Here is a 13,292-nt window from a genome sequence, read left to right on the forward strand (position 1 = left end):
AGGTTTATTGACGCAGCCGCTACTTAGGGCGCCTTTAGCTGATTAAAGGTGTGTCCATGCTACCTGAGATGCCATTTAGTATTTGTAAAGGAATTGTGGCTGTAAAGTTGAATGGTGTTTTAATAGTAGGATTCGAGTTGTGGTTAATTAAGAGGTTATTGAAGTTTATCAGGTATGGTTAAGGTAAGGACAGGTGTTTTTGTAAGGGGAGAATTTACCGTAATGTCATGTGTCACTAACCAGAATAACACCTGGATTATGTTTGATGTCACCTGTAATTAAGAGATGGCCATTGATGTCATTTCGAATTATTTTTTTTTTCTGCCTCTGATGTTTTTTTTTTTTTATTTACTGTGACAGATAACCGTGGAGTATATTTTAATGATTTATATGAACTGTTAATAGGACGTTTTAATATACTACTAATGCTAAACTTGTCTAAACTGTTGTGTCCCTAGTGATGTAATTACCACAGTCAATCGACCAATCAAATCATTAGTTGGATGTTATTGGCAAAATAAATCGTAATTAAATTTGTCAAACATTTATGAAGAATAAATTAAAATATTCCAGTGACTCAAGATTTTGTTGTCACGAAAAAAAAATAAATCCTTGGAAATAAATTGTTTGGGAGAGTTAAACACACACTAACACTCTGCCCCCCCTTGTTACCTTGTTAAGAGTTAAAAAGCTAAAGTTTCTACATATATGCTGTATATTATTCCTGTTGAAATGTTAGGATATTCGTGCATCTTAACGAGGTGTTTGCATGTTAGTGAGAGAGATGGTTAGGCCACTCGTTAATGGTGTCTTTCCCCGAATTGTTCTTGGTATAGCATGTCAGAGCTGGCTTGTCATGAGGGTAAATGGGGTCAGGCTGGGTTGAATTTAGACCCGAGATTATCATTGTTTTTCTTCTTGGTTTAGTTTTTATTTGTTGACTGTTGTGTTTTTTTTTTGTTTTTTTTTTATATTATGGCTCTCTCTCTCTCTCTCTCTCTCTCTCTCTCTCTCTCTCTCTCTCCAGTGCGTTATGATTTCTTTTATTTTTACTCTTAATGGTAAAAATAATCAATATATAATATTCCCTCTTAATATTATATCAATTAATATTATTTTCACATTTTTCATGATATTTCTCCAATATATCTTTCACCTTTACTCATACCATATTATTGTATTTAAGCCGCAATTTTTTTTTTAATTTTGACAACTTTCATATCAAAATGTTTTATATATTTTCCCTTCCAACATCCTGCCAACATCCCCCACTCCCACCCTTTAAAGTGTTGCTTATGCACAGTCTTGGAGGTGGTGGTGTCAGCTGTGGTGGTCTCAGCTGTGGCGTCGTCTTGGAGGTAGTGGTGTCAGCTGTAGCGTCGTCTTATGCTAGGGTTTATTTTTGCGGTTGTGGTTGTAGTGGTTGCGGTTGTGGTGGTTGTAGTGACTTTGGTGGTTGTAGTGGTAGTGGTTGTAGTGGTTGCGGTTGTAGTGGTTGCGGTTGTAGTGGTAGTGGTTGTGGTGGTTGTAGTGGTAGTGGTTGTAGTGGTTGCGGTTGTAGTGGTTGTGATGGTTGTAGTGGTTGCGGTGGTTGTAGTGGTTGCGGTTGTAGTGGTTGTGGTGATGAGGGAAATTGTCACGCTGAAGTTATGAATATTTTGCCTCCTGCCAACACTTTCTCTGGCTATAGAATATACTTCTCCCTCACCCAAAACTGTTGCCAAATGGGCCTTAAGACATACATACATACATACATACATACATACATACATACATACATTCATACATACTTTTACACCCAACCCCTATCGCTCATATATCCATCCAACCTATGTTTGAAGCTATCCAGCGTATTCGAGTTAATGATGATGTTTGGTAACTTGTTTCACTCGTCCACTACTCTATTTCCAAACCTGTGTTTACCTATTTCACGCCTAAATCTAAATTTGTCTAATTTAAAACCATTGTTACGAGTTCGCTCCTGGTTGGATAGTTTGAGTACCTATGTAAAGTTCCCTTTGTTTAGCCCTGACTTCCATTTATACACCTCTATCATATCGCCCCTCACTCTACGTCTCTCGAGGGAGTGCAAATTAAGATGCTTTAACCTGTCTCTGTACTCTAGGTTCCTAATGCCCGGGATTAGTCTGAATTCTTTCCAAGGATTCTATATCCATTCTGTAATACGATGACCAGAATTGAACTGCATAATCCAAGTGAGGTCTCACAAGCGCAAGATATAGTTTTAGGATAACCTCGCTAGTCTTGTAACTAACACTCCTTTGTATGAACCCAAGTACTTTATTAGCCTTGTTTCGAGCAAATACACATTGTTTACTTGGCTTAAGATTCCTACCTAACATTTCTCCTAAATCTTTCTCGCAGTCGGATTTCTCAATAACATCGTTGTTCATCTGGTATCTGGTTTCCCTGTTTACATCTCCTGTACTGAGTACTTTACATTTGTCCACATTGAATTTCAACTGCCATTTTTCAGACCATTCGAAAAATTTGTTTAGATCTTCCTGTAGTTTTGCGGAGTCCTCGTCAGATTTAATTACACGCCCTATTTTAGTGTCATCAGCAAATTTACTTATGTTGCTGTCTACGCCGATATCTATGTCGTTTATGTATATAATAAATAATAATGGTCCAAGTACTGAGCCTTGGGGAACTCCACTAGTGACGTTGCTCCAATCGGATTTAGTGCCGTTAAAGCTCACTTGCTGTTTCCTGTCCTGTAACCACGCCCTAATCCATTTTAGAATAGATCCTGAACAATCGTAAGGTGATGGTTAATGCTAATTCCAAGGGTTAATGCCATACACATACAGTCCCCTTCACTAGTGCGTTTACAGGGGCTCGTCAGGTTTTATGCAGTGTGGGAGCCCTGTGTTTGTTTACATTCGACAGAAGGAAACTCGCAATAGTAAACAAAATTAAATCAAATATCCTCAAAGGTAATGATTTGTGGAATGTTTATCTGACGAGCCCCTGTAAACGCACTAGTGAAGGGGACTGTACATTATTATTTAACCTTTGTATGAAAAAAAAAATAGGTATTCAAGTATATTGTGACATTGGATCGTATATTGTGTTATTTAGTTACAGTTTGTTGAGTAGAAATAGAAAGGAAGGAAGGGAGGAAGGAAGGTTATCTATTGGATTGGGAAAAAATGCTGGAATTAGTTTTGCTTCCCTGAGAACGAAGAATAATACTGGTGGTTGTAAATTTTAGTTCTTCTGGAGAATTGTGGTTGTTTGTATACCATTATTTTTTGTCATTGTTGTTTTGTTGTTGATGTTATTATTGTAGTTGTTTTTGTTGTTTTGTTGTTGGGATTATTGTTTTATTGTTGTTGTTGTCGTTGTTATTGGTGGTGGTGTCATTGTTATTCTTGTCACTTGTTGTTATTGAGGTCATAGAACATAGATTAAAGTGGTTCAGTATATTCAGTAACAAGGAGGTGTGTGTTGACGCTGCTCCTCACAGTCACCTGAAGGAGAGAGGAGCTACAATAACCTGAAGGAGGAATACTGAAGGAACAACACCCCGATCAACACTCCTCTGAAGGTATTGTGTTGTAATAACCGTGTTGTTCTCTCGGCCGAGGGAGGAACACAACAACACGTAGCCGCCAGGAGACACATTGTTACCAGAACAGGAAGTGACAGTCCAACATGGCAACAACAAGAGCCACTGTTGCCAGATCAAAGGGTCTTGCTACCACCACCCTTCACCTCACCTCCTCTATCATTAATCTGCCCCAGCAAAAACAGTACACGCCTTCAGTCAAGTGTTCATTTTCACTACATTAGTTCGCTACGTGTGTGTGTGTGTGTGTGTCTGTGTGTGTGTGGGTGTGTGTGTGTGTGCTGGAGAGTGGATTACATTCTTGAATCTAAAAATGACAAAATAAATCGGGTTTTTTTTTTAGGGGGAAATTGTTTTTAAAGGAGCTCCCGAGGTTATTGGAAGATGGTGTGTGCGTGTGTGTGTGTGTGTGTGTGTGTGTGTGTGTGTGTGTGTGTGTGTGTGTGTGTGTGTGTGTGTGTGTGTGTGTGTGTGTGTGTGTGTGTGTGTGTGTGTGTGTGTGTGTGTGTGTGTGTGTGTTTGTAGATACACATAGTACACCGACCAGTCCACCTTTGCCGATTTCAGATTTTCCCCGCATGATGATATACCCAGAGGCTCCTGACCTTCATTCAAATTACCCGCCAGATGACGTAACTCTCTGCTGTCACGGGATTGGCTTATAAATGGCCTTGAGGACGATGAGGGGAGGAGAGAGAGAGGGGGGAGGGGGCTTCTCTGTATCGTTAATTCCTATTAGCCAGGATCTCTCTTGGCTCGTGGGGATAATAGCCAATAGAAGTGAAGCTTATATGAGTCTTAGGACGACATCACCGCTGATATAAACAAAGACATGTTTTTACACACTGAATGGTTTGTTATTCTCAAGGGGGAAATTATATCATGGTGTATATACAAGTTTACAATAAGGCCTTTACCAACATAATCACAGCTTGTATCACCAGAAGATTAACCTAACCTAATCCAAAAGCTAACCTAACCTAATCCAAAAGCTAACTTAACCTAATCCAATAGCTAACCTAACCTAATCCAATAGTTAACCTAACCTAATCCAAAAGCTAACCTAACCTAATCCAAAAGCTAACTTAACCTAATCCAATAGCTAACCTAACCTAATCCAATAGCTAACCTAACCTAATCCAATAGCTAACCTAACCTAACCTAACCTAACCTAACCTAACCTAATCCAATCCAAAAGCTAACCTAACCTAATCCAATAGCTAACCTAACCTAATCCAATAGCTAACCTAACCTAATCCAATAGCTAACCTAGCCTAATCCAATAGCTAACCTAACCTAATCCAAAAGCTAACCTAACCTAATCCAATAGCTAACCTAACCTAATCCAACAGCTAACCTAACCTAATCCAATAGCTAACCTAACCTAATCCAAAAGCTAACCTAACCTAATCCAATAGCTAACCTAACCTAATCCAAAAGCCAACCTAACCTAAACCAAAAGCCAACCTAACCTAACCACCCTAACGGTAACTTAAGAGAACTATGTGTGTGTGTGTGTGTGTGTGTGTGTGTGTGTGTGTGTGTGGTGAATCTTGAACCCTGAATAATGTTAGGTTGATGAGAGAATGGGGTATTAGTTAGTTGAGATAGACAGACAGAGACACACACACACACACACACACACACACACACACACACACACACACACACACACACACACACACACACACACACACACTAGAAAACAAGAGGATAAAAGGGAGATAAGATAACTCAAGGTCAGAGAGAGAGAGAGAGAGAGAGTGTGTGTGGGTAATGGACCGGGCTTGTTTATTAGATGACTTTGTTTACCTCTGATGGCTGAGAGGGAACACAGCCTATAGGAGAGGCGTAAAGGGAGGTTTAACCCCTTGAGTACGATTCTTTCCCCTCGAGTACGATTTTTACCCTGAGTACAGTGAGTAAGTACATTAAGTAAGATATCTGAAGTTTTTGAGTACGATGATTGATTGCTTGAGTAAGAGAATTAGCCCATTGCGGTTGATTTTTTAACCCCTTGATTACGATTTCGACCCCTTGAGTACGGTATTAACCCCAGGAGTACTATATCGACCCATTGAGTACTGTATTATCCCCTTGAGTACAAAGTCGATCCCTTGAGTACAGTGAAGATACCCAGTGAGTAAGATATCAACCTCCTGAGTACTATGAATCCCACGAGTACGATAATTTAACCGTTTTAATGGGACGGACAATAGTGGAAGAGATAAGTGTCTGAGGGATGGAATGGAACTGACAATAATGGGAAAAGTTGGATGGAATAAACAGTGGATGGGAGAGACAATGAGAGAAGGTTGACATGGAACAGTTTGTAATGGGAAAGGGTGTGTTAAACTAGTCCTACTTTCCTATATGACTAAGATACTGATTATTCTTTTTACCTTTCCCATCCATTCTATCCCATCCATGCCATTGTCTTTCCTGCGCGTTTTCATGCCTGTTCCACATCACCCCTCCTATATTGTCTCTTCCCATCTACTACGTACTCCACCTAACCCCATCCCATTATTGTCTATCCCACTTCTTCCCTCACCCTCTCCTATACTGTTACTGCTATTCACTGTTCCATCACACCCAATCTCCTCCCCCCTCCTCTCCTCTCCTCTCCCACTCACTGCTCCTCCTCCCTCCCACTTCAGAGCATCCTAGAGGAACTTGTATAGGTCTTCACAACTCCTTCAGTGTGTGTGTGTGTGTGTGTGTGTGTGTGTGTGTGTGTGTGTGTGTGTGAGGTGATTTTGTTTAGGGGTAGTTTACAATTATTCACAATGTTTCAAACAAGTTCACTCACTTATATATACAAGCCTTTAATTACAAGCATTCACTCATTTACTCATTCACCTACAAGCACTCAGTCACAAGGGCTTACTCACTCACACTTCCCGGCAGACTTCATCAATTGCCGGTTGTTGGTATTGTATTGAAAGGTTAATGTGGTGGTGGCAGGTGGTGGTAGTGGTCTTGGTGATAGGCGGTGGTAGTTGTGGTGGTGGTTGGTAGACGGTGGAGGTGGTAGTGGATGGAATAGCAGTAGAAAAAAGAGGGCAAGGGTCAGAGGTATAGAAGTTGTTGTAGTCAAGAATTATGAGACAAGATGTAGAAACAGACAAGCAGAGGAAGAGGCAAAGGCAGAAGCAGTCACAAGCACAAGCAGAAGCACAATACCCCCTACCCCCCGCAGTGGTAGTGGGATATCCTGGCACCTGTGTTGTGTGGCGACCCTCACATCTACCCTTCTCACCCCACCAACCCACACATCTCCATCCCACCCTCCATCCCCCCCAACCCACCAATCCACATCTCCTCCCCACCCTTTATCCCTCCTCCCCATCCTCTTCCCCGCCCACTCTCCACCCACCACGTATTGTGTGTTTCCTTACCCCACATGGTATAGTATAGTCGATTTTGATTTCTGCCGAATAATAATAATAATAATAATAATAATAATTTTCTATGATTTGCGATAATTTGATACACCAATTATTAGAATCTAAACTACAGTGTACATAACAGAGTCAAAACGATGGAATAATGCAACTTTATTATACAAAAAGACTTCAACTGTCCCGATGCAAACGAACGTAATGAGGTGTTGGCCGTAAAAGACCTGTCCTACTTCCTACTCCTATACCAAGGAATAGAACGAGGGCACCAGAGTACACACACACACACACACACCTACCTACACCACACACACACACCTACCTACACCACACACACACACACACACACACACACACACACACACACCTACACACACACACACACACACACACCACACACCTACCTACACCACACACACCTACCTACACACACACACACCTACCTACACCACACACACACACACACACTACACATACACACCTGGTGATGAGGACTGGACGTGCAGCAAGATCCATGCTATTCTGGGACCTAATATGAGAAGATTTGCACAATAATGAGATGCTCGGGCCGAATAATGACTCTCAGATCACGAATACCCAAGTGGCGGCCATGGTAGCTTCTTCCAGTTTATGCGATTTTTTTTTTTTTTGTACTTCCTTAAGGTGAGGTTCTTGAGTCTTGTTGATCCTGTGGTGTTTGTGCTTGGTGTTGTGGTTTGTTGTTTTCTCTCTCTCTCTCTCTCTCTCTCTCTCTCTCTCTTAAATTTTGTATTATTTTTAGCTTTTTTTTATTATTTGGTTTATTTTCTATTTTATTTTTCTATTTTTGTTATTATTATTTATTCTTTATTGGCTGGATTTTATTGTCTCCCTAAAGGTGATGTTTTGACCCACGAATACTTCTTATGTACTTCCGAGTCATTTATTTATTTATTTATTTATTTTATTCATTAGTCCTTCTTTATTTCTTCTTTTTACCGTAAGTTAACCAATTGGTGATCCATCGTAACAATTCTTAAAGGGTCGTTGGATACTTAACTGCCACTTGACTACTTAACGATCGTTCTCTGATAGCCTGTTATTACGTACGGCGTCTTGTCAGGTATGAGGGTTGACAGGTATGAGGCAGTTGACAGGTATGAGGCACTTGACAGGTATCAGGGTTTACAGGTATCAGGGTTGACAAGTATGAGGGCTCAGACATAAGAACATAAGAATGGAGGAAACTGCAGCGGGCCTATTGGCTCATACTGGGCAGCCCCGTTTACACCCAACCCCTATTGCTCATATAAGCATCCAACCTATGTTTGAAGCTATTCAGCGTATTCGAGTTAATGATGATGTTTGGTAACTTGTCACAGGTATAAAGATTTTATAGACTATTTATGCAATGACATCCCCCTAAGATAATGTTGGGGAGTGGACAAAGGATACCAGTGCAGTTAACATGGTTTATGACAGGCGTAAAACATCTTGGTGAGGGATAGTGTGCCGGTGGGGGGTGGAGGGGGGAGGTGTGGTGGGGGGAGGTGTGGGAGGGAGTAGGTGGGGTGAACTCTTGAAAGGACATTAAACTAACTGTGTAGGGCGTCAGGTTGGCGTCTTGTCTGACACTCTGATACTCGAGACGAAGAGAAGAGTCACGCACACACACGACGATCCCACTCACGCAAATATGGAGAATCCCGCCCGCACACACACACACACACACACACACACACACACACACACACAACGGACCTCACGTGTACATGACGTCAAGTGGGGGGTGAGGAGGGGTGATGTCAGCGGGGCTTCATTGCATTTCCTTTTATTAAATATTAATGATGATATGTCAAGAGCGACCCTGCGGGAGGAGGGGGGGTGGGGGGGGTGAGTCCTTCATCATCCTGCAGGGTCTTATAGGACTTCTACTTGGTCTAACAGCGCCAAAGATGATGATGAAATTAACTAGAGGTGCCGTGAGAGAGGGTGAAGTTGAATTGGACTTGATAGCTCATTGTACGTCCTGGATTTCCAAGACTTTAGGGTGCCAAGCGAGGGTGGTGTAGCCAAAGGTCGACCAATAGCCATAACAATCTCTCATAGGCACTGTCGTGGCACTCTAGATAATAGTGCCAGTGTTCTCGTTAGGTGTGTGAAGTATACTATGTAAATAAATTCAGGTACAGAGTCAAGTGATGTAGTGAAGGTTGAAGAATACACCAAAGTCTTTCACAGGTCTTGGGCTATTGGCTCTCTCGTGTATGTATGTATGTATGTATGTATGTATGTATGTATGTATGTATGTATGTAGTCCAATCCACCTCGCACCACACCACACCACAGTCTCACTCTATCAGGCAGTGGATAAAGAACAGGTTAATATAATACCATCAGAAGAGACCGCCAGGAGAACAGTGTGTGTGTGTGTGTGTGTGTGTGTGTGTGTGTGTGTGTGTGTGTGTGTGTGTGTGTGTGTGTGTGTGTGTGTTCTCTCAAATAACACATTACTCTCTCCCACGTCAGCTAAGTAACGATTAATGAGGACACCTTGATAAGCGTGAGTGATTTACCTGGAGTGGAGGTGAAGGCTAGCTTGTGCTCAGTTGTAAACTCCTCCTCCTCCTCCTCCTCCCCCCTCTCCCCTTATCCCCTTCCGTCTCCCCCACCACACACACACACACATACACAGGAAGGTGGCTGTTCTCCTTTACCTCTCCTCTGTGTGTGTGGTAAACTATAGGGTGCGGGAGAGTGTGTGTGTGTGTGTGGTAAACTATAGGGTGCGGGAGAGTGTGTGTGTGTGTGTGAAAAGTGTGTTGTTGTCTTGGAAGAGTGAGTCATCTGTAGGGAATTTATTGCCTAATCTGTTACTTAAGGCAATGAACCAGTCACTTAAATATATACAGTCACCTTAGGGGCGATTTACAGTTACCTATATAAGGGCATACAGTCACTCGTATAGGGATTACACACTCATCAATGGGATTTAACTCAACCAACTTTGGGCTTGGCAGTCATATTTATATAGAAGGGATTAACTACCCCCCCCTCCCCTCCCACTCCCTTCCTCCCCCCTCCCCACCCCTCCCCCCTCCCCCTCTCCCGCCACACATCTACAGTTTGAAGGGATGAAAGAAGATTAGAGGGGGGCGGGGAGGGGAGAGGGGATGGATGGGGGGCAGAGGGGAAAAGAGGGGTAGGGCAGGGAGTACGAAATTATCAAGGAATACGCCCTAGACCATAATGTACCAGACAATCCCACCAGCTTCTCGACACAAGTTGGGAAATTTCACCAAAGTCTCTTATTGGAGCTTTGATGACCTGACCAGCTCAATCAATAAGGCTTCTTCATTTTTAAATTCTGTTTCGGTAATCCTCTTATTAATTTCTAATAGGATCCTTAATGGCGGTCTGGTGTGGATGTGAGTGGGTGATTTGTATGGATCTGAGTGGGTGAGTTAGGTGGATGAGAGTGGGTAAGTTAGGTGGATGAGAGTGGATGAGTGGGTGAGTTATATAGATGAGAGTGAATGAGTTATGTGGATATGAGTGGATGAGTTATGTGGATATGAGTGGATGAGTAATGTGGATGAAAATGGGTAAGTTATGTTGATGAGAGTGGGTGAGTTATGTGGATGAGTCAGGTGGATGAGCGTGAGTCAGTACCTAGGAAGGCTCACTCTTTGTTAACGATATATTTCCTACTTGTGAACGTGTGTGTGTGTGTGTGTGTGTGTGTGTGTGTGTGTGTGTGTGTGTGTGTGTGTGTGTGTGTGTGTGTGTGTGTGTGTGTGTGTGTGTGTGTGTGTGTGTGTGTGTGTGTGTGTGTGTGTGTGTGGCTAAAACGAGATAACCATAAAATACAGCTGACGTTTTAGCCAAAGAGATACATAACTTTTTAATGCTATAATATAATGAAAATTAGTTCATATATGATCATAATTTACTCTGTGTCATTATATTCAGCGTTTACTATCCTAACCTAACCTAACCTAAACATCTAGTATATGTGACGAGAGACAGAAATTAATTCCCTCCCTCGGGTAACACCTGGTGAAGGACACACACACACACACACACACACACACACACACACACGTCTTACAGGTGTCGTGCGTCGCATCTAAAGGTGACAAAAACTGGTCCTACCGCTCTCAGTTTTTTTCCCTTCACCTGTGATTGAGACGCATCCTTAACAGGTTAATTAACTGAAGGTAGTGATCACACACGATTTGCTCCATTGAGTGTTTTGTGGGGGTTAATGTTTGTTCCCTGTCAGATAGTATCGTGTGTGTGTGTGTGTGTGTGTGTGTGTGTGTGTGTGTGTGTGTGTGTGTGTGTGTGTGTGTGTGTGTGTGTGTGTGTGTGTGTGTTCTTGATGTGATTGTTTGTCTGTCACTCAATGCTATTACAACTCGGCCTTCTCCCCCAATGCTATTATCTCCCTTTCCTCCCTCATTTACCTCCCCCCCTCTTCCCCCCCACTTACCTCCCCTTTCTGGCTCCTCCTCCGTCATACCTCCCTTACTCTCCCTTACCTCCGCTTTTCCTTCCTCCTTACTTTCCTCTTCATCTTTCTCCTCCCTTACCTCCCCCCTTACCTCCCCCTTCACCTCCCTTACCTCCCCTTCCTCCCCCCACTTACCTCCCCCCTTACCTCCCCCCCTTACCTCCCCCTTCCACCCTCCTTACCTCCCTTTCCCTCTCCTTACCTCCCCTTCTCCCCATACCCTCCCCCTTACCTCCCCCACTTACCTCCCCCACTTACCTCCCCCTTCCTCCCTTACCTCCCCTTCCACCCTCCTTACCTCTCCCCCTTCCACCCTCCCTTACCTCCCCACCTCCCCCTTCCACCCCCCCTGACCTCCCCCTTATCGTTAGGTGGGTTTTTCTTTGTAGTTGTCAGGTAAATAAAGTGTTGGCGGATACTAATTTATTGGATTAAAACGGCTTGATTAATTTATTATATATAATCTTGTTTTATTAATGTATTAGAGCTAAAAGACCTTAAGTGATTTATTGTATTTAATCGGTTTAGTGATTTATTAGGTCTAGTTGCCTGTAATTCTTATCCTGAGTCTATAGTAATTAGTTGGGTATAATTTTTGTACCTGTACTTTATACCTGAATTTATACCTGTATTAAAAAAATCACTCAATCTGCATTACATAACTGACTCTGTACCTGCATTACAAAACTGACTCTCTACCTTTACTACATAACTGACTTTTTGTACTTATCTTGAGAAATTGATAATGAACTCACCTGTATCTGAACGCTGCCTTCTGGTTCGTAGGTCGTGGTTGAAAGCTCACCCTCCTGATAACAAAGATTTTAGCAGAAGTATATACCAGATTTTATTTTTGTTTTTAGCTCTCTAGCGAATTTTCCTCAACTGATTTATGTGGTAGAAAAACAAGAAGGGAGGGAGGGGGGAGGGTGAAGCTATAACTCGTGGTCTCTCTTACTTTTTGAGGTTAATGTTCGGGTGTGGGGAAAGGAGAAGGAAGGGGTGGGAGAGAAAGGGGTGGGAGAGGAAAGGTTGGGGGAGGGTGGCGAGGGGTGAGTGAGGTGGTAAGTGGAGGTGAAGTGAGAGAGGGGGGGTAAGGGGAGGGGAAAGGGGTAGGGGTAGGGTAGGGAAGAGAGAGAGAGAGAGAGAGAGAGAGAGAGAGAGGAATGCTTGTGGAGAGGTCATGTTTGTTCCAGCTGTTCGAAATGTTCTTCAGTGGAGATCAATTAGTGATGTTCTTCAACTATTGTTATAATACAGTGTTACAGAAAACTAGATACAGTGCTATAGACCATCGTTACCTCTTACCTGTGACCCATAATTAAGGCTGTGTTACGATATATATTACTCACTGTTCCTCCACACTAGCTGTCACCTGGTTCTAGATTACAGTTCCTCTAAGGTGTTAAAACTGAACTTAGATTAGGAGGTTTCGTCAAGGCTATTATCATGAACAGTTAATCTTATGTTTGTTTTGGTATAGATAATGTTAAGGAAATAAGACTATTGTTGGTGTTACCTTACTGTTGTTGATGTAATTAATTGATGGTCAGGTGAATTGGAGACTAATTGTTTATGAGATGATCTTTCGGCCACCTGGAATATACTAAGCGAGGGTTGCCAAGTACACTACACCAGGGGGAAGTTACGGAGCACTCAAATGGTCCTTCAGTCACACACCTACAGGGGAGGGGGGGGGGATAGGACAGGTTATCTACCCCCCGTCCCCTCTACACTGAATAATTGTAACTCTCGTAATATTATACAATATAAGCCTTCAAACTCCAGTACAAACATC

This window comes from Homarus americanus, unplaced genomic scaffold (genome assembly GCF_018991925.1).
Source record: "Homarus americanus isolate GMGI-L3 unplaced genomic scaffold, GMGI_Hamer_2.0 scaffold53230, whole genome shotgun sequence".
NCBI lineage: Eukaryota > Metazoa > Arthropoda > Malacostraca > Decapoda > Nephropidae > Homarus > Homarus americanus.